At 41.7% G+C, this 26,862-nt stretch overlaps 1 protein-coding gene across 1 annotated transcript in view; it reads left to right on the top strand.

The window, feature by feature from the left end:
• The first annotated feature begins 17,481 nt into the window (after positions 1-17,481).
• kcnj6 (potassium inwardly rectifying channel subfamily J member 6) overlaps positions 17,482-26,862 on the top strand; it is a 124,147-nt gene continuing 114,766 nt past the window's right edge. The window contains 1 exon segment of the mRNA XM_052014553.1: positions 17,482-17,693. The gene's annotated coding sequence lies outside the window, so the exon portion shown is untranslated.

Raw genomic sequence — 26,862 nt, 5'->3', positions numbered from 1 at the left:
TCTGTCTGTGAGAAGTTTGTACTTCTATGCATCCAGTGTCAAAGATTATAGAAACGCTGTGGCGACCCACCTTCAGGACAAGCGATCCGGCTCAGAAATCGGAGCGCACGTCGACAGGAAGGCCGGCTGCAAAATGGTGTCGGGCCTTCTTCTCCAACAGCGAGGGGAGAAAGCCCGTGCGCGGTAAGAGTTCAGTGATGCACCGCGGGCATCACTTCCGCCCAGAGAGGGCGGGATGTTAATGGGTTTAAAAAGCTAGTGCGGCAAGTTGAAATAAATTCAGTCTCCAGTTCAACCCTCTGACTGTGTGCTTTTATTGTTCGCTCAGTGTATAGCACTTCACTTCATTGGTGACCCCAACAGTCCAAACAGGATTTGGACCGAAGATGATCGACCCCTCAGCTGTACACGCAGTTTCACTTAAACTGCCAACTTTCTGGACATGCAACCATGACTGTGGTTTGACCAAGCAGAAGCCCAGTTCCAGATCCGGCAGACATCTTCTGACTCTACGCGCTACTATTACGTGGTAAGCTCCCTCGATCAGGAGACAGCAACCCAGGTCGAGGACTTCATTCAATCGCCCCCGGAGGAGGGCAAATATGCAGCATTCAAAGCACTGCTTATAAGGACCTTCAGCCTCTCACGATGGGAGCGCAGTACTTGTCTACTGCACCTGGACGGTTTGGGAGACAGGCCACCATCAGTTCTAATGACCAAAATGCTGGCCCTAGCTGATGGACACAAGCCCTGCCTCATGTTCGAGTAGGCGTTCCTAGAGCAACTACCCGAGGACATACACCTGATACTCGCCGACACAGACTTCAGTGACCCCCGGAAGGTGGTGGCCTGGGCAGACGTGCTGTGGAAGGCCAAGGAGGAGAGCGAGGCGTCTGTCGCACAGATCACCAAGCCAAGGCCCCAACGACAGGCCAGACCAGGCCCGGCAACGGAGCACACACAACCTAGAGGCAGGAGTGAAGGGGCCAACTGGCAGTGGTGCTTCTATCACCAACGGTGGGGTACAGAAGCCCGCCGATGTTGCCCGCCCTGTGAGTTCCCGGGAAACACCGAGGTCAGCCACCGCTGATGACTATGGCGGCTGGCCACCAAGACAGCCTCTTGTTCGCCTGGGAAAAGCAATTGGGACACTGCTTTTTGGCCGACACCGGAGTGGAGATTAGCGTCTTACCCCTGACGGGGCACGACACCCGTAACAGGGAGCCAGGTCCCACCCTCAGGGCCGCAAACAGCAGCACAATTTGGAGCTATGACACCTGCACAGTGCAGCTGCAGTTCGGCGCCAGCCGCTTCACGTGGGACTTCACACTGGCTGCCGTGGCCCAGCCACTCCTGGGGGTGGACTTCTTACGGGCCCACAGCCTACTGGTTGACTTATGTGGGGAAAATACTGGTGCACGCCAAGATGTTCCAGACGTTCTCCTTAGGCGAAGCCAATTTGCCGGCCCCACACCCAACGAGTTCATCAGAATCCTGGCGGACTTCCCATTGGTTCTGGCACCACAGTTCACGGCAGCCATATCCAGACACAGGGTACAGCACCACATCCTGACCAAGGGACCACCCCTCCATGCCCACGCTTGACAGCTCCCCCCAGACAAGCTCCGCCTGGTGAAGGACAAGTTCAAGCTGATGGAGAAATTGGGGATCGTACGGCGGTCCAACAGCCCATGGGCTTCCCCCCTTCACATGGTGCCCAAAGCAGCAGGGGGCTGGAGACCGTGCGGCGACTACCGTAGGCTGAACGAAGCTACCACCCCAGACCGCTACCCGGTGCCGCACATACAAGACTTTGCAGCAAACCTGCATGGGGCAAGCATCTTTTCCAAGGTGCACCTCGTCCGGGGATACCATCAAATCCCGGTACACCCTGAAGACATCCCCAAGACAGTGCTCATCATCCCATTCGGCCTGTTCGAGTTCTTCCGAATGCCATTCGGCCTGAAGAATGCTGCACAGACGTTCCAGCAGGTAATGGATGAGGTGGGATGCAACCTGGACCTCGCGTTCATCTATTTGGACGACATCCTCATAGCCAGCCATGATCATCAGGAACACCTGTCCCATCTACACCAGCTCTACTCCTGTCTGAGTGATTTTGGCCTCACCATCAACCTGGCTAAATGCCAATTCGGACTCGACGTTATCGACTTCCTGGGCCACAGGATTACCAAAACGGGGCAACACCCCTGCCCGCCTAGGTAGACGCGATCTGCCACTTCGCCCGGCCCAACGCCTTCAAAGGCTTGCTGGAGTTTGTTGGTATGGTCAATTTCTACCACTGTTTCTTCCCCTCAGCAACCAGAGTCATGCGCCTTTTGTTCACCCTGATGTCGAGTAAAGGCAAGGACATTACCTGGGACGAAGAGGCCGCGGCTGCTTTCGTTAAGGCCAAGGAAGCCTTGGCAGACGCCGCCATGCTGGTGCACCCCAGAACGGACGTTCCAACCGCCCTCATAGTGGATGCATCCAACACGGCAGTCAGTGGGGTGCTGGAGCAACTCATCGAGGGGGCTGGTAACCCCTGGCATTCTTCAGCAAGCACCTGCGACAGCCTGACCTCAAATACAGTGTTTTCGACAGGGAGCTGTTGGCACTATACCTGCCAATCCAGCACTTCAGGTACTTTTTAGAGGGCAGGCCATTCACCGCATTTACGGACCACAAACCATTGACCTTCACATTCACGAAGGTGTCCGATCCCTGGCCGGCCCGTTAGCAGTGACACCTGTCCTATATCTCCGAGTACACGACGGACATCCAGCATGTCTCGGGGAAGGACAATGCCGTGGCCGACGCACTCTCCAAACCAGCTATCCAGGCCCTATCCCAAGGTGTGGACTACGCAGCTCTAGTGGAGGCGCAGCAGGCAGATGACGAGTTGCCCAGCTACAGGACTGCAGTCTCGAGCTTGCAGCTGCAAGACTTCCTGGTAGGCCCAGGTGGAAGGACCCTCCTATGTGACATAGCTACGGGCCAACCCTGCCCCATCGTCCTGGCAGCCTGGCGGCGGCAAGTTTTCAACTTCATCCATGGTTGGGCACACCCATTCATTAGGACAACCGTCCAGATGATCTCCAGCAGGTTCATGTGGCACGGACTTCGCAAACAGGTCAATGAGTGGGCCAAAACGTGTGTGCATTGTCAAACAGCCAAGGTACAGCAGCACACCAAGGCCCCACCTCAGCGGTTTGAACCCACCCACCAGAGGTTCGACCACATTCATGTGGATATCGTGGGGCCCCTGCCTATGTCGGGAGGAGCGCAGTACCTCCTCACTATTGTGAACCGGTTCACGAGATGTCCAGAGGTGGCCCCGCTCACTGACACCACCGCCAATTCCTGTGCCAGAGCGCTGATCACGACCTGGGTAGCACATTTTGGGGTACTGGCCCACATTACCTCCGACAGAGGCGCCCAGTTCACCTCCAGCCTGTGGTCGACTGTGGCCAGCCTGTTGGGAGCACGTTTACACCACACAACCGCCTACCACCCACAGTCGAATGGGCTGGTGGAACATCCACCGCCACTTAAAGTCGGCTCTCACGGCCTGCCTGAAAGGGCCTAACTGGGCGGACGAGCTCCCCTGGGTCCTGCTGGGAATCCGCACTGCACCCAAAGAGGACCTGCATGCCTCGTCAGCCGAGCTGGTGTACGGCACACCCCTGGTCGTCCCAGGAGAGTTCATACCAGCCCCAAGGGGGCAAGAGGAAGAACCAGCGGCAGTCCTAGACAAAACCTAGCCCCCGTTCCGACTTCACAACACAGACGAACCCCGACCTGTATACCCAAAGACCTGCAGGACTGTAAGTTTGTCTTTGTTCGAAGGGACGCACACTGGACACCGCTACAGCGTCTGTATGAGGGGCCGTTCAAAGTGCTGAGGAACAACGGGTCCACATATGTTCTGGACATTGGAGGGAAAGAGGAAACTTTCACGGTGGACCGGCTCAAAGCGGCCCATGTGGACTTGTCGCAGACTGTCGAGGCTTAGGCTCCACGGCACAGGGGCGGACCGCCCAAACAGCGACTGCCCCAGACCGTAGACTTTGGGGGGTGTTGGGGAGTTATGCGGCAACCCACCTTCAGGACTAGCGAACCGGCTCTGAAATCGGAGCACACGTTGGCAGGAAGGCCGGCTGCAAAGTGGCGCCGGGCCTTCTTCTCCAACAGCGAGGGGAGGAAGCACACGCGCCAGAAGAGTTCGGTGACGCAGGGCGGGCGTCACTTCCGCCCAGAGAGGGCGGGACGTTAACGGGTTTAAAAAGCCAGCACGGGAAATTGAAATAAATTCAGTCTCCAGTTCAACCCTCCGACTGTGTGCTTTTATTCTTCACTCAGTGTGTAGCACTTCGCTTCAACGCCATTGAAATCTCAAGATGTGTGGAAGAGTGAGATAATAGGATTCACATCGTGAAGTACATTCTGCATTTTAAAAATGACATTTCAATCTTTATGCTGTGCAGGGTGCCCATCATAATAAAAAGCAAAGAGGACCGTTTATATTTTGTTAGCTGCTGCTTCATGTACAGCACAGCAAGACACCACATTAAACTATGTAAAGTAGAGCGGTTCCATCTTTGTCCTGCAGTTCTGTATTAAAGTAGCCCTAGAAATTATGGTTAATCATTCCCTCTAGTGCTACACCAATGGTACTGATCTATTGGGGATATCATCTGTTGCCAGGACTAGAGGGCCTGAGTTATAGGGAGAGGTTGGCCAGGCTAGGTCTTTATTCCTTAGAATGTAGGAGAATGAGGCCCAACCTTATAGAAATGTTTAAGATTATGAGAGGCATAGATAAGGTGGATGGTAACAGTCTTTTTCCCAGGGTAGGGGAGTCCAAAACTAGGGTACCTAGGTTTAGGGTGAGAGGGGAAAAATTTAAAAGGGACTTGAGGGGCAACTTTTTCACACAGAGGGTGGTGAGTATATGGAATGAGCTGCCAGAGGAAGTGGTTGATGAAGGTACAATAGTCTCATTTAAGAAGCACTTGGAGGGGTGGGCTTAGAGGGATATGGGCCAAATGCAGGAAATTGGGACTAGCTGGGTGGGCACCATGGTCAGCATGGACTAGTTGGGCCGAAGGGCCTGTATCTGTGCTGTATTGCTCCATGACTCTATGTTGGATGAGGCCAAAATCCCTCTCGGGATCCTATGGCACTATCTGAAGGAACAATATTGCCTCTAATGCCCCAGCCTACACTTATCCCTCTATCAATGTGTAAAGCAGATAATCTGGTCATTTATTTAACTTTATACAAACTGGCTGCTGCGATACTTGAATTAAAACAGTGATGGTGAGTTTTTCCAGCATTTGCTGTTGTTACTACAGTCTATACTGGCTGTGGGAAGTGCAATGGGTAGAAATGATGAAAGTAAAAAGAGAAAATCATATTGAAATTTAAGATGCAATGATATTAGGAATTGTTGTACATTTTTAACCAACAAATTGAAAGGAGTTCAATTCAGGCAATTGTCTCATGCAGCAATATTTCATAGCTCCCACTTTTTGTTCATAATTCAGAATTATTGATATTGGTCTGGAACAGAGAGAACTATAACAAGGCCAAAGCTCCCCAGATCAAGTATAAGTAATCTATGGTGGCAGTCTCCTTGTTTACATGCTCCTTCAATCAATACATGTCCAGAGAGGATAGGAGTGTGTGCCAGGACATCATTAGAACACTGCTGAGACTACAATTGATCAGGAATGAGCACTGTTAAGGTTCTCAATGCCTGTGCAACCAGGACCACCCAGTAAAACAATGACCTATTCCTCCCAGTTCCATTAGGGATTGTGAATGTCATAATTTCCTGCTCCAGGTATTGGATTATCACATCAAACACAAAGGTTCAACCTGATTCAGGTCTTTGTCTCGTAGTAATGATGTCATTCACTGAATGCCTTAATTTTTTTAAAATATCATATTCACAATTTAATATTTCTGTTCCATTGGAACAAGGTTCACTAATATACAGGAAATGGAGTGTACCCCTCAAAAATAATAAAATCTGTTGTGGTAGCAAGGAAAATAGTAGTTCATTTGGGTGGATTAGCAGATCCCTACAACACAGAATTTTTGTAACTCGTTTTGGAATGTTACTGATAATAAAGCAGGAGAGAGTATTGGAAAGGATTCAGACATCTGCGAGGGTAGTATTTGCACTTGAGGCAAAAATTGAAAAGCCACTAGGAAAATCAATCAATTGAAGTAAGGAAAGGAATTACAGAAAGGATTCAGCTTGAGTTTAGTAGGTCAGAGGAAATGGAAGATATAACTCTAAACCAAAGAACTTGCTGTTGCCAAATTATTCCATTATACAAGATTTATCATTCTCAGAAACGTATCTCATTTGGAGGTTTGGCAATTATTCAGTTTAAATCATTCACTTGCCCTGGTGGTGTTTCTGATTTTGTCCATCCTAGATGAGGAGCATTCTAATGTCGGAAGAGAGTATAATGCAAAATGAGGAGGCCAAGAATTCAATCTGCTCCCAGATTAAACTAAAAAATGGCAGATCCATTTAGTTTTCCCACAACCCATTTGTTGTCTTTTTAAGAGTTCGTGAAAACAATTTAAGAGATCATATTTTCTGCCATTTGTAGTATTTACAACCCCCTCATATAACACACAGTGTGGCCTTCGCGTGCTGCACATAGGACTACCATTCTGTGCAGAATTATGGTATAGTCTGCCATCTAGGGGAACCCATTTAAGCACCCAAATGTAAATAAAATGGACAATGACAGGGCTGAATTGGATATGAGAGCGTAGGGTACAAAAGAACCTCTAGCTTTATGGTTAGTTTAGCTTCTGCCTTCTTTACTCTTTTGCAAGAAGTTCAAAAAACAACCTTCATTGATAAATTGCCCCTTGCATAGAACAGCATCACAGAGAATGCTACAGGGAGAGATGAGGATATGGGAGAGATTATTCAGTAGCTTTTGATATCTAATGTTCAGCGCCAATGATGAATATCATGGATTCAAGTGCTATTTCAGAACCTTGACCACAAAAAACTAGGCTGACATTTCAGTGCAGAACAAAAGGAGTGCAGTATTATAATGCACCATGATGTATATGACAATAAACTAAAAGTGCTATCTTTACAAGAGATGTTAAGCTGGAGTCCCCTCTAGTCCAACAGAGGAATGTAAAAGATTTTGCTGCACTAAGTAATGCAGGAAAGCTTTGCGTACTGCAATATGAACTTACCAGCCAACATGGTCAAAATCAATTATCTGGTCATTAACAAATTGCTGTCTGTGGGACCTTACTGTGCATAACTTAACTGGTGTATTTTCTACTTCAAAAATTATTTCATTAGCAAAGTCCTTAGTAAAAAGTTCTATAAAAATACAAGTTTGGTATCTTGCAGGAGGGGTGAAAGTTCAGTGTAAAGATGGATTTTTTTAAACAAGTATTAACACTATTCCTCGCCCTTACTTGATTTTCAAGTAAGGGAGGGGAATAGTGCGGGGAGAAATTTCAAACAAGCAAAGAAGTGCTGCTGAAGATCAGCCACTAAAGACCAAGAATCGAATGAAATCTGCTGGAGATGATTGCTCATATAAGTTGTGCAAAAGCCAAGAATAAAGACCTCAAATCATGAAGGGACAAAAAGACAGAAAAGTTTAACAGAAGCAGAGACAGTGTGCCTTGTACAAGCGAGGACTTGAACCATGGTAGTTTGGATTAATTATGGTTGTGAAGATGGAGGGAAAGAAATCGACAAGTTGAAGATGTGAGAAACCAATTCTAGCAATCTGACAGAGGTAAGGGTGAGCTGTCCATATTGGGTAGACAATGCAAAGGAAAACACCAGGATAAGGGTGAACGTCCATCCATCAGTATGTGCCCAATTGGGTAATTACGATAAGTTTCTTCTCGCCAGATGTCCATTAACCAAGTAGGATTTTTACAAACATTTGGCAGTTTTTTTAAGTGCTTAGTGTTATGTATTGCTAAATTTAAAACTTGCTTCAGCCTATTAAAACTATGGGATTTTCCTGAATGAAAATGATCAGTGTTAACAGCTGCCTAGATCTGATGATAATGCCTGATTGTATGACCTTCCTGCAGACAGTACTCGCTATGAGTTTGATGTTCCAGGGAGAGGGATCGCAACTGACAAGATCCCATGTTTTGAGGAACCAGTGGTGTTCTATCCCACAAGTAACTAGCTTTCAATGATTGTAAGCACAAAAATATCGGCTGACACTTTGGTGCAGTACATGGGATATGCTGCACTGTTGGAGGTGCTGTCTTTTAGGTGGGACATGGGAACTCCTATGACCCTGCTTCAAAGAAGAGCTTTTCCTTTCAAATATATGGTTTGAATTCATCAGCCCTGGGTTCCCAGTCCTGGAAGACAAGAAGGAGGAAGAAACACATTTTAAAATAAAAGTGTATTTAGTGTAAATAAACTGCCATTGACCTGGGTCATCACAGGTCCTACTTTGGCCGTTATGGTATGCATGACACAAAAGTAAAAGGCTGAAAATTCTGAAATAAAAGCAGAGATAACTTGAAATACGTATGTGGCAACATAAATTTGCAGCACAGGCCTGGAAAAAACATCTAATGCATCCATTTGAGTGCACTAGAATTTCTGGGCTAAAAGTCCCTAAGTAGACCGACCTAATTTAAGTTTCAGGTAAATTTTGTTACTACTGTATACCAAGCTTCCCCCTTCCACTGAGGCAGGTTACTTCAATATTGATATCCTTAAGCCTACAATCCTTTTACAGCCAATTGGGCATTCTGCATGTTCCATGTAATATGGTTAATCCCGTGTTCTGTGGTGCAGTAGACTTAACAAAGAGAAAACTAATTGAAAATGACCTGCTTCTTTCTTCAATATAAAGGCAGATGGTGAAGCATATGTGAGGATGGTGATAAACTGGAAGGGAAAAAAATGAGCATGGATTCATTCAATGAATGCACAAGAGAGTGCTGGATAATTGGCTCCCTCAGAGTTGGTGATGGGAATCATCATTGTCACTAATGAAACTGTTTTTAAATGATGGTTTGTTTAATGAATTTATTATGGACCTGCTACATGAGGGCCTGTAATGAAGAATTTGCGGCTACAATTATCAACTAAATCACACAAGCAGACAATTGGAAACAACCTGAACTTAACAATCCTAATGAAACAGCTGAGCTCTCATCGGGATATCTGTAGCAAAGCACACCTAGAGTTATATCAGCATTACAAGCAGATGTCACCTTACGGACTCAATTACAATTAAAAGGAGTGAAATGGGTTCAAGACAAAATGGGCTCATAGCGAATCAGTAATCAGTTTTACACCACACCTGTTCCCTATTCAGTATGAACATATTTTACGTTGCTAAAATGGACCAATTTTATGGTTTATTTCTTTTGATTGTATGGGGGAGTAGAATTTTAAAGTAGTAACAGTACAAGATACGACAATGTAAAATCCAAGTTACCTGACAAGTGAAGCCTTCTGTAATTTCCATGACTCTAGTTTTGACTAATGTTAGAGAGGCATCCAAGACCCCACTGTTAATGGATGACGTGGTGACATAGAAGTTCTGGTACATTATTAGCTCTCCAGTTACTGTGTGTTTCAACGTTTTAATGATAGGCTTCTGACCTGAAATATTAACTCTTTCTTTCTCCACAGATGTAAAAGTGAGAAAATCAGATAATGGATAATGGACAACAGAGGCAGGAACAGCAGACACCATCAGGCAGAACGTCAGAAGCAAGGATGGATTTAAGGCCCAATTTCACCCAAAAGGGGGATAATGTTAAAATATACTTAAACATTACAAAATAAATATATCTCTTTTTTAGACAAAAAGAACTTAACACACATTGGGAAAAGAAAGATGGAAGAGCAATCCCAATCCAGCTTTAAAAAAGAGACAAATACTTAAAGAAGGGGGCTTTCTATCTACTGCCCAGGACAATAAGAAATTTTCAAATGTTTATAGTATCCTTAACATAGTAAAACATTCTACGACATTTGCATCCTTGATTATTAAACAAAGCACTGAAGGATAAATGATATGTTCCAATGAGCAGTATGAAGGATTAAAGAATTGTAAAGAAGTGGGGCAGTTAAGGGAGGGAATCCCCAAGTTCAGGGGCTAGCTAACTGAAGTACTTTGTAAATATGTTGAGGGTTTCTACCCAACCACCTTTTCGTGCTATGAATTTCAAATCATCTGTATTCTTTGGTGAAAAGTTTTTTTTAAACTCGCCTCTAATCTCTCTGTCTACTAGTTTAGCTTAATTCCCCTGGGATATTGATTCAACGGTGGATTCATTAAATCCAGAAATGATCAAGGTTGAAGAGAAAGTCAATAGACATGACTGGATTAGATAAAGTAAGCAGAGAAAAGATATCCCTGTCAGTGAACCGCTAAAGGATTGGGAGGCACAACTTTAAAATTCTGAGGAATAGATACAAGGTGTATCTAAGGAGAAACAGTTTTTACTCAGAAAGAACTTAGCCTTTGGTATCCTTGACCTCGAAGGATGTGGAAACGTAATCAATTGATGCCTTCAGAAAGGAATTGGATACTCACTTGGGAATAATTAGGAGGACTGTAGGGAGAAAGCAGAAAAATGGGATTGATGAGATTGCTCTATCAGGAACCAGCTTACACAAAATGGGCTGAATGATGCCTTTCTCTACCGTAACATTCTACGGGATGTAACGAAAATATTTTAAAATTTGTTCCTTGTTCTGTCCTGATTCAGCAGCAAGAGGTATTCGCAAACAAAGGAGGCACTGTACACGTGTTAAAGGTTATAGAAACTACTTTAATAGAGTTATATAAAGAATAAAATGCAGAAAGGAAGAAGAATACTTAAAATACAGAAGGAAGCAAAATAATACTTGTCAACCAATCAATGAACTGATCTATATAATGCCGGAGGGAACCTCAGGTGTCCGACAACCTTTCATACAGCCTTCTGTCTGTGTCTTAGCACTGGTCGTGACCCAGCCTAAGGGAAGGTCCCAATTTGCACAAAGATGGTGCCCCCTTTTATACCCCTCAAAAACTGAACATAACTTTTACCCCAGCACTTTTCCATTCCTTAGTGGTACCAGCCTGTACCTTCTTATCACTTGTGACCTTCGGCCTAAACACATAACTTAGAAACAGAGGCAACAGGTCTGTAAAGAAAAAAACATCCTTCACCAGTATCTACTCTCAAGGATGTGCATCAGTACTCCCGTAAGTTCTCAAGACATTCCCACAGTCCGAGCTGACACCATTTTGTGTTACACACTACTGCACATACTAAGAAGGAATCAGAAATGACTTTTGGCTAATTTAACTCTTTCCTTACATAGGACTAAGAGCCAAACTTGCACAAGTGCAGATACATGAGAGAGCATGGGAGGAATTGTAAACAAGGATGACAATTTGAAAATGGAGGCATTGCCAGACGTGAAAAGTGTTGACCAACAAACAAAATGCCGGAAGAAGTCAACGGGTCAGGCAGCATCTGTGGAGGGGAATGGACAGTCAACATTTCAGGTCGAGACCCTTCATCTGAATAGATTCACATCTATGCTGTATGTTGCTCCAGACTCCAGCATCTACATTCTCTTGTGTCTCCAGTGAGCGATGTAGGTCAGTGAGCATTGGGGTATTGGTGAATGGGCCTTAGTGGGAAGCATCAGGTGGAGATAAACAATAAAAACACAAATTCAGGAGTGTCAGATGCAACCTAAGCAAAGACAAAATATAAAATAACATTCTGAGTTTTGATGAAGGATTTCTGACTAGGACATCTAATCATCTTTTATCTTGTCAGATGGTTATAGTTCTGGTGTGTACTTGGAGCATTTATTTCACACTTTACATGGACTTCATTACACAGCCTTTCCTTCAGATGGCAATATTTATGCTGACTGTGTGCAAACATTACATTTTATGTTAGTTAGACTGAATAATATTCACAGGGTCACTTTAAAAATGGAAATTTAATTAGCACTCCACTTGCCTTGTCACTCTCAATTTGTTGATTCCAAGTTTGCATGAAGTAACATAGAAAATTGCACACCTCGCATACTGTGAATTTTCTCAGTTCTCAATTGTTTTCCTAGCAGTAGTTGGACCTGCCACTGTCCAGGGAATAATCATCAGCCTGTCTGCTTCACTGGGTGATGCACAGTGTTCTACAACAGTACTGAACAACAAAGCTCAGAACACCTATTCCAGTTTGGCATTTTCCTGAACAAGGTACAAACTTAATACTATATGCTTGATTACATATTCTTCATATTCCCAGGGTGCTGCTTCACCAGAAGCAAATGACAGGAGTTCAGAAGTCAGGGCAGCCACAGATATTTCCATCCATTTAAAATAAGAATAAGTGATGAATTGTTCATCTGTACAGGAAGCATGTGAAACTCCATGTCTTGAAAACACACAAGTAACATTTACCTTTATAGGCCATCCCCTGGTTAAGAACACACCTACAAATGAAGGAGTTCCAATAGCATTACTAGATTCTAATACTAGAAGACATGCGTATAAGGTGAGGGGGCAAGTTTTTGTTTACACGGAGGGTGGTAGGTGCCTGGAACAGGCTGCCAGGTGCAGAGGCAGAAGCAGATATGATAGTGGCATTTAAGAGGCTTTTAGATAGGCATATGAATACGTAGGGAATGGAAGGATATATCATGTGCAGGCAGAAGATCGTTCATTTGGCATTGTATTTTGCACAGACATCATGGGCTGAAGGGCCTGTTCCTGTGCTGTATTATTCTAAAAGTCTGACTTACATACTGTACCATATGTTCATTCCTATGAATGGCAAAGTAGTTTCTGCTTTCTCTCCACTTTTAGTAATTGTTCTTTCTAATGAGAATTATGTGCTTTTGATGCCACTCGTTACAATACTGTGGAGGTACAGTTACTATATTGAGTGATTTTTGTGTATAGTTCCAACCATTGGACAAAATCGACTTATGGACGTCTGTAAAAAAGCAACCCGTTTGTTACCCAGGGACAGTCTGTAGAGGTAATGTGCATCGGTTCAAGGTCTTATTTCAGAGCAAATTAATCTTGATGATTCAGAAATGTAGATAATCCTATCCATTCCTACCATAAAGTTACTATACAGCCCTGGGCATTTCTAGAATCTTTGAATAAATCAATTACCCAAGGGAATTAAGTTAACCTAGTAGATAGAAGGATTAGAGATGAGTTTAGATAAAATCATTTCAACAAAGAATGTAGATGATTTGAAACTCATGGCATGAAAAGGTGGTTGAGGCAGAAACCTTCAGCATATTTACAAAGTACTTCTATAAACACTTCAGCCAAGTCACGGACAGGGAATTGTGAAATTGGTGTAGACCCAATAGTCCTCTATCACTTACCATGGACATGATGAACAAAATGGTTTATTTCTTTGATTCATTGAAAAGTTTGTGTCTTATGAAGAATCTGATGAGGTTCTGTACATAAAGTGATTAGCCTCAAAGGATGCATACAATGAATCATAATCACAATGTTTTGATAATTTATTCTTGCACTTGCAATGGAACCTTCAGGGCATCATCCGTGATCAAATATTGCTTCTTATTATCAGTAACAACCTTGTGTGTGCCCTTTTTTTGCTGGATTGTTGGTTTCTAAGGGGAATATTGGACAGAGAGTAAATTTGATCCAACTTCTGTTGTCATTGCTCAAAAGAATGCATCAACTAATAGTGCACCAAGTTCCATTGTTAAATTGTTTTCTGTTCCATCAAGGTTACAACCCCTCTTTAGTTCCAAGCAATAAGATCCTTTCACTGATAATTTGCTTGAGGTGTTGAAAATCACAGAAATGCTACTCAAAGAAATAAAATTTACCATAGTCTATCCCCACTTGATAACACTAAGCACTGCAGCATCTTAAAGGAACTGTATCATGTGGTGATTGTGAATTATAACCTTGCCTAACAGATTGCTAAAAAATCTATGCATTGATGGAGGATGTTCAGTTCCAAATGGGCAGTTCAGAGCAATGAATTCTGGTGGACTCATTGAATAGCCTTCTCCTTGCCACGCTCCAACTTCTCCAATATCAGCATGTGGCGAGGCTGTCAGATAATCTGCAGGGCATTTATAAACACAGCAACATCACAAGAATAGCTAATGCTTAAAACTAAATTTCCAAAATACATGAGCTGCTGCAGCTGAATCTCAGAATTCCAGTTCAATTCTGAAAAAGCTGGTTCAAAATGCCAACAGTGAAAGTTCATACTTGCCTTTTTTTTTGCCTGTAGAACTATCACTGAGATTGATCTGTTTCCTCAAGCTTCATTTCTCGTGCACAATAGAGTTTCATTGCCAAATCAGTTGCAGAAAATCTGTAATATCAACTGTGCCTTTGTACAATTCTCAGCCTTTATCTGATCATGCTCCACAATCAAATCAAATGCAGAAGATAACTGCCCTTGGCAATCAGGTGGAACACAATCAAAGAGGACAAAAGATAGAACTAAAAGTAAGAGTAATTACTTTTGGCAACAAAAAAAAAATATGAAAAGCAATTAAATTCTGAAAACTCAAGGATGAAAGAATTTCCTCTTGTACAATCTTTAAAAAATAGAAGCAAATTATCACCAAGTAGTCTCCAATGTATTCGAAGAATTTATGTATTGTTGATAAAACTTCCATCGAGATCACATTGTCAGCAGCAGAGATAGAAGTTTAGAAAAGGCAAATGGGCAATTATAAGATTTTAAATTATGCAATGTGAGAAGTTAATTATTCAGTTCAGTGACTAAAGGACAGGAGTTATAATTCTATTGAATTCTCTACAGTTATTCAACACTTGTGGTCATAGACAAGCAGCCTACATGATTATAAGTTCAAATCTGATGTTGGCCAGTTGTGTTTGAAATCAAATAAAAACCATAAGCTGTAAATTGCCACCAGACACTAACCATAAAAACACCAAGATATAAAATCCTAAATGTTTCACAAACAAGCTTCAAAGATTGGAATCTGTCATCCATCAATGGTCTGGCCTATGTGTAATCCTTACTATGTGGGCAACCTTCAAGTGGCTTTAGGGCAGCTAAAAAGGAGCAAGGACATCTGCTATAAATTATCTTTTATTCCCCTGAAAAGGCAGACAAGTGCATCAATTAACACGTCAAACAAATAAAAGGAGTTCAACAAGGCAGCAGTGCTCTGGTACAGCTCAGAAATATTGGCAAACATGATGTCCAAAATTCAAAAAGCAAAAAACTTTTCTGAAATAAAAACTAAAAGTGCTAGAATCAATTAATTGCCACATTACAAAACAACGATATACAAAAGGCTCCTTTGAGGTGACATTAATTTTTGTCCAATTACAAATTAAAATTGAATTGATGATTTGAATCAAATTGTTACAATCTGGAATCCATTGCCTGAAAATGTAATGCAAGCAGATTTAATAATAACTTTCAAAAAGGAATCAGATATATATGTGAAAAGGAGAAGTTTTCAGAACAGGATAAAGGGACTGATTGGAAAAGAACCACAAAAGCCCCAACGTTGAATAATTCTATGGTTCAATGGCATACAGGTCAGCAAATTGCTATTACTTTAAATCAGCAAAATGTGATGACCACAAATGAAGAACAGGCCTTTTCAAACCTTTGGGAGAGCTCAGAACTGGGAAAGGCAGTGCACACGTTCAAATTGGTGACGTCAATTAGTCTTTGTTCACACAAATGGTGATGGGAATCTGGAAAGCTGCTGAAAGAGCCTTAAAAATGTCTTAATACTGAGACAGACTTTTTGATGAGGCTATTAAGCATATACGACCAAGAAACTGAGGCATAGATCAGACATGTTCTAGATAGAACAGGCTGCAGGATCTTTATTTTATTTATTCAACCACAGGGTATGGGTACCACTGTTAAGGCAACAATTATTACCTATCCCAAATTGCCCTTGAACTGATTGTCTTGCTGAGCACTTCAGAGAACAGCTAAGAATCAACCGTATGCTATGGTTCTGGGGTAACACATTGGCCAATCTGGGCAAGGATGGAAAATTCCTTGCATGTCTTATGAGGATAGATTGAGTGAGCTGGGGCTTTTCTCTTTGGAGAGAAGGAGGATGAGAGATGATTTGATAGAGGTGTACAAGATGATAAGAGGCACCGATTGAGTGAGTCAGAGACTTTTTCCCAGAGCGAAAATGGCTAACACGCGGGGGGCATAATTTTAAGATGATTGGAGGAAGGTATAAGGGGGATGTCAAGTTTTTTTTACACAGAGAGTGGTGGGTGCGTGGAACGTACTGCCTGCAGAGGTTGTGGGGGCAGATACATTAGGTACATTTAAGAGACTCTTAGATAGCCACATGAATGATACAGAAATGGGGGGCTATGTGGGAGGGAAGGGTTAGATAGATCTTAGAGCAGGAATAAAATGTCGGCACAACATTGTGGGCCGAAGGGCCTGCACTGTGCTGTAGTGTTCTATGTTCTATGTTCTATTCCCTTCCTTAAAGAGTATAGGTGGACCAGCTGATTTTCCTAAAATTCCAACAGTAATCAGGCCATTTTACCATTACTATCTTTTCATTCCAGATTTATTTATTCAATTTTGATTCACTTTCTTAACCTCCAGTTCAGACAAAGCAGCCAGCTTGATTGGATTCATCCACCTCTTTAAGCATTCTCTCCCTTCACCACCACTGCACCAGAGTTTACCATTTGCAAAGTGTATTGCAGTTACTCCAATAGCATCTCCCAACTCCACACCCTCTACCACAAGAAACACAAGGCCTTCAGGAGATGGGTAACCCACCAGATGCCAATGTCCCTCCAAGTGTCTCACCATCCTGTCTTTACTGCTCCTTCATCCTTACTGGTTTCAATTCTAGAATGATGTAACCTTGGAGCCTGTGCCATCCTTTATCCCTTGCCAACTGTTCTGTGGAAGCACCATCGCCATAAGGGCTGCAGTGGTTCAAGAGGAAATGTTACCATAACCTTCTCAAGGGAAATTAGGGAATGAGCAGTAGCCTTGCTGACCACTCACAAATGAATGTGAGTAAATCACTTCCATATAATCTATTGAAAAGGGGTTGAATACTATTGTCTAGTTCCGAATATTTCAGATTACTAAAGTGTAGCTGTAAAATCCATTCTACATTTGGAGATGGAACCCAACAGATTAAAATGTGCATCAAATCGTTATAGATATACAAGAACAGTTTCCAATCTGGCGCTCTCATCGGCCCTGGCACACTTCCTCCTTTCCCCCAGTACAGGGCGCTGTGTGCAGTTGTTCAGATGTCGGGCACTTTGTTGAAATTCTAGGTCAATATTAAACTCCGAAGAATTCATGAAATCTTTGGTTTTAATGACGTTTCCTGTACGCGGGCGTTTACTTCTCCGCCCAGCTGCGTGGCTGTTTTTTTTTGTTCGCTTCTGCACACTTTCCCTTTGATGTCGGATTTCCAGCAGCCTCCTTCCCTCCCTCCTCTCCCCGCACCCCCTCTTCTGCAAACACACACACACACACACACACACACACACACACACACGGCTTCGTTTCCTCCCCTTCGCTGAACTCCTGTAGCCGGCGATGGTGGATCGCTTCCTCGCACCGGTCACTGGAAACCCCTCGGCTGTGATGTGAATTCTCCCCTATTCTACCCGTCACTTTTGGTGAGTCGTGAACCTTTTCCCAAAGTCAGTCTCAATCTTTCTCTTTATATTTAAGAAAGAGGGGGCGGAGGGAGAATTCGTGACTAAAACATTGTGATCTGTAGGTAAGATGCTCTGTACAATTTCTTACAATACAGTTAGTTTACCTCAGGTGTAAAAAAGGGGGGAAACCAACAGGGAACATAGAACAATAAATTAAACAAGGAAGCAAGATCAGGGGGGAAAATCAATTTTCATCATTAATATTTATTTACGCTTCAGATGGCCCAGACCCATTTACAAATGAAAGTGTTGATGGAGGTTTGAAGTCGGAATAAACAATTGCAGCTTTCAGCGTAAAGGTGGAGGCTTTTTATTGTCATTTTCCTGTATAAATCGGGTGATTGGATTGTGTTAGTTGCCAATCTTGAGTGCATTTCTCCAGTGGCAGGGTTATATTGGGTTGAGGCTGAATTTTGGGAGGGGAGAGCAGTTTGTAATTATAATGTGCGTGCATTAGTGGGTGAAAAAATGGAAGAGTTAAACATTGGGACAACAGAGCGTGATAGAAGTCTTGTCAGATCTGTTCTCATGGAGAGCTTCCCGTTTCTGGTCACACTGCCTGCTGTCTCCATGGCTACAGTCGCAGCATCAGCACCGAGGACAGCGCTATCTGAGCCCCAGGGCAGGCGGATGGGGCGGGGGAGCTAAACGGGTCACTTTCTGTGCTTCGATGGTGGTGGGGGGGGGGGGGGGGGGGCGGGGGGTGCAGTTTGCTGTTTGACTGAACCAGGCGAATGTGTTGCAAACATTGAACATTTATCAATAATTCAATTGTTAGCCTTAACGTTGAAAGTTTCTGTGACCCCTTTACATTGATTCTCCCAAGGGCCTGAAATGTAAACTTCACTGCAAATTGCAAATCGGCTGAAGTGTCAGCCCCAGAACTCGAAAATATATCGCCTTCCAAATGAATTGCCGTTCTAAGGGAGGTAATTAGGTTCATTTTACATAATGGGGGTTTCTCTGTCTCCGTTCAAAACTGACGATGTTTCTGAATTATATTTAACAGCAGCCGTTGTCCCAGTAACAATAATTTTCACAATTATAGTAGGCACTTTATGTTGGTTAGGTTTAGCAATAAGCGTTCTTGTGGTGAGGGAGGGAGGTGGGTGCAGATGAGTATTGTATATTTTTTAATTAATTATGTAATTTGCAACTGCACCCTTCATAAGGAGGGCATCGAGCGGAGTGACTCGTTTCCTAACAGCTGATTCATGATTTTCAGTTCATAATAAACATGAATGATAAATACAGTCCGCGGTTTCTGAGGAAATTCGAAGTGTTGTCTGATAGTCACCGAAACGGGCAAGGTCTGTTGATGTTTGTTCTGGAGAGAGAACGATGTATTGGGGCAGGTGAATAAATAGAATGAAGTAGCGAACGGAGGCAGCTCACTAGATTGAAATTCCACTCTGTGAGACATTACATAACACATGACGAGAAACATGGAGGTGCATTTGGACAACAACCACCTACTTCCAGTTAAACATGCATGGATTCAAACGGCTCCCCTCTCCCATCGTTATTTGGTCTTGTTGTGTTCTATTTACCTTTGCAAGCATGTTGTTGTTAATAATGATTTAAAATGCCTTTGGTCGAAATGGTAATGAAAAAACAGTCCATTTGTGCTTTACGTGTTCAAATTTATTATTTATGGATTGTAAAACAATGCCTTTTTTAAAAATCGAGTAGCCTCTCTGGATTGACATCAGGGGGACGTTAGTTTAGTTCAAGTAGGAGACAGAGAAAGAAAGATGTGCAGGTGGTTGGGAGGAGATCCTTGTGCAGCATACAGGTGGCTTATACTTATGGGCCAAATGTCCCATACCTTGGAAGTAATTCTCAAATAAAATCAATGTTCTTCTTTAATAAAACCATATAAAGAAATATGAATCAGAAAATAAACTATAGATCTGACAATCCATTCAGAGAGATCCACAAGGTTTCTATTCAATGTTGACACTGACAGTAAGAAAAGAAATTCAGCTTAACTGAACTTTCCATTGTATCATTCAGCAGCTATGGTAGTGTAGTGGTTAGCTTAAAGTAAGAGTTCTGGATTATTGATTCAGTTGATTTTAATCCTGCTGAGCAATTTAAATTTAATTTTTAAAAATAGTAATGTCAATAACAGTAACTGTGAAGTCCCTGGGTTGTCATAAAAACACATCTGGTTTACTAATACCTCTGAGCATTGAATGTGGATTAGTACTTCAGGGAGTCTTAACTGTCTCCTCAGTTAATGGACAATCAAGGATCACCAAATCACTCTCCATTCACGTCCTTGCCATTTATCATTAATCAGAAACAATGGGACCAGCCACGAAACAGTTCCCACTGTTTGCAAGGCACACGAAAGGAGTGTGGTGAAATACTCCCCACTTGCCTGGTTGAGTTTAGCTCCAATAACACTCAAGAACCCACACACCATCCATGACAAAGCAGTCTGCATGACTGGTACTCCAACTACATGCTCTCCACGTACAGAACACAGTGGCTGAAGTATTTAACAAACAATATATACTAAGCAAGTCATCAAGGCTTCCTTCACGATCTCTACCTCCCTGAATGACAAGAAGAGCAGGACACTCCACCAGCAGCAAGTTCCCATTCAACTTGCATACCAATTTAACTTGTAAATGTATCACCATTCCATGAACATTGCTGGACCAAAATACCAGAATTACCTATCCAACTGTACTATGAAAGTAAATTTAGCACATTGCAAGTCACTACCACCTTCTCAAGGTCAATTGGAGCAAGTAAGGTCAGACTCAGATATATTATCACTGATGTGAAATTTGTTGTTTTGTGGCAGCAGTACAGTGCAAAAATATAAAATTACTATAAATTACAAAAATAAATAAATAGTGCATTAAAAAAGGAATAATGAGGTAGTGTTCATGGACCATTCAGAAGTCTGATGGTGGAGGGGAAGAAGCTGTTTCTGAATCATTGAGTGTGGGTCTTCAGTCTCCTGTACCTCCTCCCTGATGGTAGTAATGAGAAGGGGGCATGTCGCAAATGTTGAGGGTCCTTAGTGACGGATGCTGCCTTCTTGAGGCACTGCCTGTTGAAGATGTCCTTGATGGTGGGGAGTGTTGTGCCTGTGATGGAGCTGGCTGAGTCTACAATCCTCTGCAACCTTATGTGATCCTGTGGATTTGAAGCCTCCATAGCAGACTATGATGCAATCAGTCAAAATGCTCTATAGAAATTTGTAAGAGTCTTCGGTGACATACCAAATCTCTTCAAACTCCTAACAAAGTAGAGCCACTGGTGAGCCTTCTTCATGATTGCATCAATGCATTGGGCCCAGAATAGATCCTCCAAAATGTTGACACCCAGGAACTTGAAGCTGCTTGCCTTTTCCACTGATGACCCCTCAATGAAGACTGTTGTGCGCTCTCCCGACAGGCAATAATTGCTGATATTGCCTATGTACCCACATTCCATGAAGGATCCACAGCTCTATGTTTAAAAAGGCCTGAGGTCCTGGCTAATATTTTTCCCTAGGCCAACATCACTACGGTTGCTTCTCATTAACCACCTTACTATTTGTGCATTTCAGTCCATGCAATTTGGCAAATTGATCCTAAGTCACAAGCCCATACAGAAACTTCATCTTCTGTGAAATGCTTTGAGGTGTCCTGCAGCCCTTAATGGTGCAATATAAATGCAAATCTTTCTTTCTGAGTTGATGCCATTTTGGGCCAGTTGCTAGGCATAAAATAGCCTATTTGAGGGAGAACAGGAAATTCTCTCGATCAATTCTGATGAAAGATCATCCATCAGAAACTTTACTGTTTCTCTCTCCATAGTGCTGCTTGACCTGCTGAGCATTTCTAGCACTTTGTTTTTATTTGAATTTTCATGAACTCCTGTTGCCATATTCTGAATAAAAGCAAATCATACTAACAGCATATTTGCTTTTATTCTCTCTATGGAAATATTGTTGGCAAAGAATGACTGCCAAGTTTCTCAACAGTTTCCGGACTTCAAAAGTAATAAACAATTTTCTGGCAGAATAAGATGTCACTTAATTGCAAGTGTTTCTTCCTAATGTTGCTGTAGCTTTGAAATCAGTTTCACTGGATTGTCATGAATTGTCATTATCTACTCTCCCACCACCCCCATTACATGGATGCAATCAATTTCTTAAGTGAGAATTCAGTTACGATGGTTGTCTTATAAACTCTCTATTTTTAAGAATGTGCTTGTTTAAATACGTATATTGTAGAAAATGTATCCTCAACATGCTTGTGTAACAATAGCTACCCTCTCAAAATAATTTGTGGCATCCTATCAGAGATATATCTGAAGAATTGTAGGGCAGAAGGTTACAGATTTAAGAGGTTGGAAATATGTGTTACATATATTAAGTCCTTTTTATTTATAATCTAGGTTATTCCATATCCCTTCTCCTAAACATATACATTATTTGTCACTTGATGAATGCACTTTACGAATGGTGCTTTGTCAAGATTCCATCTCCATTTCTGTGGAGAATGCACCATGCATAAAGCAAGGAATTTATGCCAGCTTTATTTTCAAGTATTGAATAGGGCAATTGTAGGTAAAAGGAAAAAGTGGGATACACAGCAGTAACTGAGGTGATAGACTATAGTGATCTTTATGAAATATTTGTGACTCGAAGGTCATACAAATGTTTATTTAGTTTATATAAATTACTTATTTAAAAAATATTGAAATGGATCATTAATAAAATGTTAGATGGTGCTCAAAAATGCTTGCCAACATTGAGACAATCTCCCAAGTCACACTCATGTTAATCAATTGTGGCTCATGTCTCACATTTGTAGTATAACAGAAGAGAAAAATTAGTTTGTGTAATGAAAAAATTGTATGGAGATAACTGCCTATTAGTATAATTGGAACATTTCAAGTTATACATTCAGTAGAAACAATCCAGGAATATGAAATAGAAAGTACTTTTAATACTGCAACAGGGAATTTTCACTCAAGGGTTAACAAAATGTGTGTCAGCATTTACAACAGCAATTTGCTTATAAAGAATGTCTAACATGGTATATCATGCCAAGACATTCCATAGAAGATTTAGAAAACAAAATGAGACCATTGTGACATCTGGAGTCATTAGGACAGCTGGTCAAAGATATAATATAAACATTTATAGGTGCAACTTAAAAGGAGGAGAGAAAAGTGAAGGCGGAGGGAATTTGAGAGCTTAGATTTACAGCACAGAGGTCTACAGTGGAGCGATTAAAATCAAAGATGCGCAAGAGGCCAGAATTAGAGGAACAGATGTCTCAGAAGAATTGTAGGGCAGAAGGTCACAGATTTAAGAAGAGAACAGGCCATGGAGAAATTTGAACACAAAGATGAGAATTTTAAAATCAAAATGTTTAAGAGCCATTTTGATTGCATGAATTGTTAACTCATCAATGCCAGAAAAATTCTTTAGATTTTTGTTCATTTCCTAAAGGCGATGATGCATTCTAAATTATTTCATCATGTCAAATATTTGTACTACATAAGAAAATTTTTAATATTTACTGTTTAGTGATTACTCATAATTGAGAAAGGAAGTCATGAAAACAGAACAGAATGAAATGAAATATCCGTTCACTCTTCTCCTACACATATCCTGTATTGATATACAATAGCAGAAAAAGCTGAAACTACACAACAGCTCAGGCAGTGTGAGGGGAAAAGCAGATGTCAGTCAAAAACTTAGATCTAAAGATCCTTCATCAGAATTCAATATTTTACATTTAATTTATCCCATGATTTGTAAATCAGAATCACTAATTAGCTTCATATCAAAATACATCTGTGGATTTTGATGGGATTATAATTTCTTGCCACATTAGCATGTGTGAATAATTCTGCAATGGTACATTGAAAATAAACAGGTTAAATTATCCACGAAAATAGCAGAATGTCGAGCAAGCACAAAAGGCTGGAAGCTGCGTCTGCTGATAAAGAAACTTGTCAAGTTCCCCCATACCTAAGCTGGGGAATCTGTTCACTAAATCTACACCAGGTTAGACCTTGTGCAGAATCCACGAGCCCATTCATTTGAATGGACAAAAACAGCTGCAAGAGATTTGCAGAAGCTAAGTTTAAAACATTTTTAAATTAGCTGTATTGGTTTTAATGTTTTTAATTATCTAAATGTGTTTATAATTTGTAAAGGTTCAATATTTTGTGTGTTTTAATTGACTTTAATAACACTTGAATGTCAGAAATACTCAGAGGCAATAAAAGAGCAGTTGCCAAAGTTGGATGCATGATATTGTCAGCTGTCAACATTTGTATCATTCTCAGCTCTGCTCTATTTGGTCATATCATGATCCAACCATCTGAATGTGAGATTGTGTGGGGCCACACGAATACCTTCTTCAAAGAAGTGGGAAGAATGGCCTCCTTCTGTACAGTAAAGTTCTGGTCTGAAGTCTATATGGGATTAATTTTTATGTCCATACTCTATTTTGGGTATACAGTACCTTGATTTTCCATTCCAATTTCTGAAATGTGTTCCTGGAGGTCAAGGCTCCCTGCCAGGAACTGCGATACACACACTCATGAAACATCAACCACCTCCACCCATCCTCCCTTCCCACCAACTCAACTCCTCTCTTTTGTGCAGTCAAAGGTTTGACTGTGAATGACAAACATTGAATTAAAATTCCTTCAAATGCAGTCTGAACACTAATCAACAGTCTCATATCAAGTCGCTGTGTGGTGTCATTTTACCACAGTCATCAACTCATTTAAAACTGTAAATAGTATTTACAGTCATTCAGGTTTTGAACATTCTCAGAAGGCAAGTCCTTCATGGGAAAGCATTCCTATTAAAAGATGGTGGCTTTGTGTTAACTTGTGTGGATGAAACTGAGAGAGCTTACTAATTGCTCTATTATATCCCCAATTACCTGTGGCTTCCACACAGTTCTATCCAGCTGCTCTTTTTTTTATTCTAACATTACAGTGAAGTGATAGGGATTAATTATTTGCATCCACGTAATAACAAAACCAAATGAGACTTTTATATAGGAGACAGCCACCAATTACACTCCTTTTAACCTATCTGAATCTTCAAGCAATTGTTGTTCATTGATAACTGTTCAGAGAGGGAAATCAATCATATCCTAGAGCCACAATATCAGTTTCCAATCAAATCTCAGTCTTTGCTGGTAATTAGTCAGAAGTAAATTCCAAATACATTCAATGATAAACAAATTTTGTGGCAGTCAACTACCGTGACAGTTCCTTATCCACACCACTGCATATCCAAAAATAAACCTTGGTGTAGAATAAACAGAAAATTCAACAATTAACAAGAAAGTAATGCAAGCTTTCAATCATTCTGACATCATCACACTACAGAAAATCAGAGCATCTGGGAATTAGGTGGGTGTGTTGTGGACTGATAAAGACTGTATTACAATCCATACTTAGCTCAAACCTAATATCTTAAAGTAACTCATCTTTCTCTGCCTTTGTTTCCTGACCTAATCACTCTGCCCAAATTATTAGAGTTGTTATTGGCACGGAGCACACAGTCCGTGGTCTATGCAGACTCCTACCATGGCAAACCCATCAGCCACAATCCCCCATTCGTTCCCCATAGTCCCACAAATTATATTCTCTCAGTGCCTATTCCATTGCCTTTTAAAGGTTATGATTGATTTTATTTCCACCATCTATAGAGGCAGTGAATTTCAGATAATACCTACTCTGAATAATTTTGTTTTCCTCTCATTTTATTCTCACTTTTCACCTCACATTCTACCTCCTCTGGACCCAATTCCTGATAATAAAAACAGAAAATGTTGAAAAAATTTAGCAGATTAGGCAATATTTGGGGAAAGAGAAGCAGTTAATGCTTCAAGTTGAAGACCCTTCATCAGAACTGAGAAAGAGAGAATGTGTAGGGCAGACATGGTAGTGTAGCGGTTAGCGTAACGCTTTACAGCGCCAGCAACCCGGGTTCAATTCCAGCCACTGTTCATAAGGAGTTTGTACATTCTCCCCGTGTCTGCGTGGGTTTCCTCCCACTTTCCAAAGACATACAGGTTAGGAAGTTGTGAGCATGCTATGTTGGCACCTGAAGTGTGGCGACACTTGCAGGCTGCCCTCAGAACACACTATGCAAAAAAGATGCATTTCACTGTGTGTTTCAATATACATGTGACTCAAAGATACCTTAAAGTTAGTCCAGGTAGCAGGGAGAGGGCAATGGGTGGAACAAACAGAATTTCTGTGATAGAGTCAAATAGTGTAGCCATTAAATGCCCAGATGCTTCCTGACCTGCTAAGTTTTTATTCCAGCATTTTCTGTTTTTATTTCAGATTTACTGCATTTACAATTTTTTGGATTTCCAATTCTACTTAACATGACTCCTCTAAAAAGGTACAAGTTTAGCCCATTTTATTGGACACATTCCCAAGACTCAAACCCTGGCAGTACTCTGGCTCTCTTCTACTCCTTGGGCCAGTGGTCTAACTATGTGAGCAAAGAAAGACACTCCCCTCAGTCCTGGCATTGTCACAGACCTACTGATTCAAACCGATAGTGATGTCAGGCAATTGATGCAGGATGAGACAATATTACAAAATGGCAAGTAAATATGAATTGAAACCTCAGGCCTTGAAACAGTTCTTGTTGTTAAAAGTTTATAGATATCAGAAGAGAAGATTTTAATTCTTTGTAATTATACGTTTATAATTTTAATTAGATAGGCTTCTTCAAACACTGGGTTTAGAAACAGGGAGATATCCAAATCCTAAATGTTATATTATTGCAAGAATAAATAGGAGCTTATAGGTGTAAGTGTACCATTTGTACTGATTGTACATCATTCACTTACATGTCACTGTGTGGAAAACATACAGTGCATCTCTCAGTAGTACATGGCAGGCAGTTTGAAAGTAAACACAACATAAACTAGATTTGAGTTTTAAAAAGTAATTAAGAAACAGATGTCTAGGAAAAACAAGACATAACAGGGTGGCAGTGGTCTAGTGAATGAACTTCATACCACATGAACAATGAGAATGTGAAATAAAAAAACCAACACAAATCTGTGGCAATTGTTTGTCCTGAATGTGTGATGATTGCATTGTTCCAGACCAAGAT

The sequence above is a fragment of the Pristis pectinata genome, chromosome 4 (genome assembly GCF_009764475.1).
Source record: "Pristis pectinata isolate sPriPec2 chromosome 4, sPriPec2.1.pri, whole genome shotgun sequence".
NCBI lineage: Eukaryota > Metazoa > Chordata > Chondrichthyes > Rhinopristiformes > Pristidae > Pristis > Pristis pectinata.
This window is presented reverse-complemented; position numbering and strand designations above follow the sequence as displayed.